A 6,084-nucleotide genomic window follows, 5' to 3' on the forward strand; every position below is an offset into this window, starting at 1 on the left:
AATCACAAAACCTCCTTTCTATATATAGGAGTGTAAGGGGTCACAATATAATCAAAGTCGACATAACAATAATAATATAAGCGCACAAAATAATAATAGTGGGATTCTGTGGGGCACAATAATAACAATAGGGGACAATAGGGGCACAAAAATAACAATAAGGGCTACAATGAAAATAGTAATGGGGGAATCACTAGTATTATAGGGACCTAACATGCCCCTCTCCTTTAAAAAAGTGTTGTCCTCAATGCTTGAGTATTTATGGATGCTTCTGTATAAAATTCCCATCCTCCCATGTGGAATCTTAAGCAGGTAAGGTCTTCCACTTGATGAGATACTTTGAAATTGATTGATTTTGTAGCTGTCAAGTTCTTTTTTCTGTGACTGCTTTAGGTTTCAATATGATTTTTCCTTCCTCATCAAGTTCTGGCAATATTGTTTGAACTGGGAGCCTGTCACCTATAACCTTCTTTAAGCATGAAACATGGAAAACTGGGTGCACTCGGGAAGCTACACGAAGCTCCAATTTGTATGCCATAGTACCTATCTTTTGCAATACCTTGTATGAACCATAATACATTGGTGATAATTTATTATCCTTCTTAGCTTGTTTTAGGGACATTTGTTTATATGGTTGTAGCCATAGGAATACCCAATCACCTACATTAAAACTTCTTTCCCTCTAATGTTGATCTACCTGTTGTTTCATTCTATTATGTGCCAAATTGAGGTTATCCTTTAAGAGTTGGAGAACTTGTTGTTGATGCTCGATGTGATATTCCACTGCTTGAACATTATAATTTTCTCTTAAATATGATGTGATGGATGGTGGATGATATCCATAAAGTGCCATAAATGGGGTCTTTTTTTCTGTAGTATGGAAGGAAGTGTTATACCACCATTCAGCCAGAGGAAACCATTTGACCCATTGTGTCTGTTTATCAGAGATGAAGAAATGAAGATATCCTTCCAAACATTTTTTTACTATCTCATTTTTCTCATCAAATTGAGGATGATAAGATGAGCTATGAGCTAACTAAGTACCAAGACCATAAAATAATTATGTCCAAAAATTTCTAGTGAAAATGGGATCTCTATCGCTTACAATAATATTTGGGTTTCCATGTAGCTTTTGAATTGCTTCCATAAATGTAGTAGAAACTGTACTTGGCTTAAATGAATGAGATAATGCAGAAAAGTGTGCATACTTGGTAACTCTATCAATTACCACCATGCTAATAGTCTTTCCTTCTGACTTGGGTAAACTAATGATAAAATCCATTGAAACCTCCTCCCAACGTTGACTTGGAATGGATAAAGGTTGTAATAGACTTGGGGTCTTAATTGTTTCAAATTTATTTTGTTGGCAAACCAAACATTCCGCCACAAACTTTTGAATATCCGATTTCAGGCCATCCCAAAAAAAATCCTTCTTAATCCTGTGGTAATTTTTTAGACATCCTGAGTGCCCTCCTAAGGGAGAGGCATGTAATTCCATAACAATATTTTGTTTGAGTTGGGAATTCTTACATGGGTATAACTGATCTTTGTACCATAACGAATCATTTTCCATCTAAATGTATCCGATGTACTGTGATATTGTTGTAACTTTTGAATGAGTGCCCACACTTCTTCGTCATTCTTCCACTCGTCCCTTGCTTCATTTATCCAATCTTGTTGGATAATAGAAATGGCACAAAGAAATGCTTCCACATCCTCATCCTTTCTTGAGAGTGCATCTGCCACAAAATTTTCCTTCCTTTCTTTGTAGATGATTTGAAAGTCATAACCCAACATATTTGTGACCCATTTTTGCTGCTCTTCTGAAGATAATCTTTGTTCTAAAAAGTATTTAAGACTATCATGATCCGTTTTTACTTTGAAGTTTCTTCCCATTAGGTAGGGTCTCCATTTCTTAAGTGCATGTAGTATTGCCAACATTTCCTTCTCATAAATAGCTTTGTGTAAATACTTTCCTTTTATTGAACAACTTTCGAAAGAAATGGGTATTTCTCCTTGCATTAAAACAACACCAATTCCATTTCCTGAGGCATCAAAGTCCACAATAAAGGTTTTTGTGAAGTGTGGTGTAGCTAAGACCGGTGCTTGGCACATTGCCTTGTTAAGATGTTCAAAGGCCTTTGTTGCTTCTGGAATCCATATAAATGCATATTTATTCAATAATTCTGTTAGATATGCTGCTATTCTCCCATAATTCTTTACAAACTTGCGATAATACCCTGTCAATCCAAGCAATCTTCGTAGATGCTTTATGGATGTGGGGATTTTCCATTCCTTAATGGTTTTAATTTTTCTAGGGTCTACCTTAACACCTTCATGAGATACAATATGACCCATATATTCAACCTCCTTAATCGAAAGAAACATTTGGAGCTTTTTTCATGTAATATTTTCTCCTCCAATAGTTTGAGCACCATGTCCACATGTTGAACATGATCCTTCCAAGACTTGTTGTAGATTAGTATATCATCAAAAAATACTAACACAAATTTTCTAAGGAAGGGTTTGAAAATGGAATTCATCAAACCTTGAAATGCAGAAGGTGCATTGGTAAAGCCAAAAGGAAATTCATAATGACCCTCATGAGTTCTAAATGCTATTTTTGAAATGTCTTCAATCTTAATTCTCATTTGATGATATCGTGAACAGAGATCCAACTTGGTGAAGTAAATTGATCCATGCAATTCATCCAATAATTCATCATTGATAGGAATAGGAAATTTATCTTTAATAGTGAGCTTGTTGAGCTCCCTATAATTTGGACACATGCACCATGATCCATCCTTCTTGTGAACCAATACTACTAGAGTAGAGAAAGAACTTTGACTAGGTTGGATTATACCAACCTTTAACATTTCTGCAACCATACATTCAATTTCACTCTTTTGGGCATAGGGATATCTGTAAGGCTTGATGTTGGGAGGAACACTTTCTGGAATCAAATGAGTAGCATGATCATGATCACGAATAAGTGGGACGCCTTTGGGAGTCTCAAATACCTTGCAATGATTGTCCAAGAATTTTTGGATATCTTCATAAATAGATGATTTGATGTGGGAACATCTAATGAACATAATTGTGCAATTATGCCTCATTGTTCTTTCTCTTGAACCTTTGTCATTTTGTTAGAGCTGATTATATTTCCTAGTTTCCCTGTGATACCCCTTAATTCAATGTCCTTTCCTTCTAAAGAAAATTTCATGAAAGGTTCTTGAAAATGAAAAGATATTGTACCCAAGGATTGTATCCAATTGACTCCTAGTACGACATCAACACCACCCATTGGAATGGAAAGCAATCGTATATTCAATACATATTCTCCCATGGATAACTTGATATTTATGGTACTTTGCAAAGAAAGTTATGGTTCCTCCACTTACAACCATCACCTGACACTCTAGTGCTAGATATAGGAAGAAATTCAATTCTTTGGCTATCTTACAATGAATAAAATTATGGGTACTGCTCGAATCAATCAACATTATTACCTTTTTCTTCTTGATAGGTCCTTCTATCTTAATAGTTTGGGGAGTGGTAATTCCAACCAATGCATTACAAGAGATGGTATGATTCTTTTCTTATTTCTCTAGGGTTTGTTCCTATTGTATATCCTCTTCTTTTGACATTTCTTGTTCCTTTTCTTCCCCCTCTTCACAATCTATGTAAAAATAGTTTCTCCTCATCACACTTATGACCTTTAGTGTATTTAATGTCACAACTATAGCAAATCCCTTTTTCTCTTTTTTCTTCCAATTGTTGTGGTGTTAACCTTGTAGGTTGTGGAAGGATAGGGACAAAAACACTTACATCTTTATAATTATGAGTGGTAGGCTTCCTTGTTGCCATAATTTTGCTTTCCATTTTTCTTGCCAACCTAAATGCCTTCTCCAATGAATCAAGTTCCCAAAGGCGAACCTCATGTTGGATGTTATCCTTTAAAGTCCCTATGAAAACATCAATCCTATGCTCCTCTAGAATATCTTTTAACCTTATATTCAATTCTTTGAAGTCCCCAATGTGCTCCATCATTGAATCCATTTGTTTTAGATTTATCAATAGGCTAAAAAAAAGTGTTTCTTTTTGTATCCTCATAATGTGCTATCATTTCATCCGTAAAAATTTACCAAGTGACAATTTGTTTACGAGAGAAAAGCTATCGATACCATACAAACTGATTCGGTTCCAAATATAAAATTGTAATGCGTATATTTTGTGTGTTTTGCACATTATGGAGATCGAAATATTGCTCCATCTGTAGTATCCATGTTACAAGATCCTTGCCATCAGACTTCCTCATATCGATCTTTGGAACATGGTGGGTCTTCGATCCAGCATTAGAGTCTATCAAATTATGATTAACATTTATTTTCTTCTCATCATGAGTTTAATTTACTACCCTTTCACCATTAGTAAGCATTTTTTATAGAAGATTTGTCAAATCTATCTTCAAATCTTCCATCTTGGCTTCCACATCATTCATATTAGCTTCTACGCCTTTCGTTAAACCATCCAGCTTAGCTTCCATAACCTTTTTTAAGCCATCCATATTAGCTTCTATGTATTTCTTTAAACCATCCATCTTAGCTTCTGTTACTTTTAGTGAGAGTGAATTTTGTTTCACATGGTCTTGTAATTTTGATATATCATGTTGCATTTCTTCCCCTTCTTCCTAAGCCATGCTAGAGCTTTTATGTTGATTACTAGGTGTTTCCATTTTATTTCTTCAGGGCATCAATTAATGATAATTATGATTCACTATGCCCTTTGGATACCTTCAAAATATTTTTTCAAACCAAAATTATGCAAAATTTAGTAAATAACTACACACATTTTTTCACTTTGTAGGTGTTTTCTGCTCTACAACAACCCCCCATTTCATATCATTTTTATTCACAAAACTATCATATGAAATGGGTCCCTTTAGATTTTGATTGGTATCAATATTGTATTATTTAAAAAGGTCCGAAAACCAAATGAAAACATTATAAAAAACCTTTTTGAAAAACCCATTTATGCAAATAAATCAATCTTTTATCATTGCGATAAAGCGATCGCAAGATCGCATATCGCAATGACACAAGGAGCATAACTAGATGGCACATTGGTTTCCGCCGATGCGATATCGCTATCGGCTATCGGCAATATTCCATGCACATTCTTAAAACGCCCCAGGCCATTCGCCCCGATGCGATGCGATATCGCTATCGGCGATCGGCGATATACTATACATGTCTCATATAATGCCAATACTCCCGATGCGATGCGATATCGCTATCGGCGATTGGGGTTTCAAGAAGTGTCAATATAAGAGGTTAAGCTTTCCCTGATGGCCGATTGCGATAAAGCACAGATTTCAAAAAAGCCGTTTAAATGGAGGGATATTACGATCAATTCATATTAAAAGCTTGATCTGTCCAACAATGATTCACCTGCGCTCAACCGTCAAAACATCTACAGCATGCTTAAATGAATCATTCGGCCAATTAATGATATAATGGGCATTTAAGGATTCACAGGTTTCAAACGGCCATTTAATGTAATTGTAAGTCCTAAAATCTTCCCATGGATTGTATCCGCGACCATTTTAAAAGTTAATCTCTCATCACGCACCGGTCAATATTTCTCATCACATTGAAGTTTTCATTGCCAATTCTCTATGTTACGTTTATTTTCGCGTCTGTGCAGAATTCATCCAAAGAAGAAAACTCAAGCAAAATGGGGAAGAAATATAAGAAGACCACAGGCGCTTCCGTTGCGCCAGCCACAGGGCAAGCTGTCACTGATCCCTCAAACACAAAGAAAGGATTGATTTCGGATACTACTTGTTCTGGTCTCGGCATAACTACTTAGCAAAGTACCTACAACTTGATTGAAGTCGAAGAACCTAAAGTGACAAAGGTACAAGCTACTGCAGATTCATCTTGTAAATCTGATGGTACTCTTAAGCACTTAGCTGACTCCTTCCTTCACCGGATAGCAGCTAGGGAACAAATACTCCCATATACAGATGTAGTGCGGTGGGAAATTGAGGAAATCCCAATCCTGGATAGAACCTTCAGCACC

The sequence above is a fragment of the Pinus tabuliformis genome, chromosome 8 (assembly GCF_031772625.1).
Source record: "Pinus tabuliformis cultivar Carrire ecotype Pingquan chromosome 8, CPIR1, whole genome shotgun sequence".
Taxonomy (NCBI): domain Eukaryota; kingdom Viridiplantae; phylum Streptophyta; class Pinopsida; order Pinales; family Pinaceae; genus Pinus; species Pinus tabuliformis.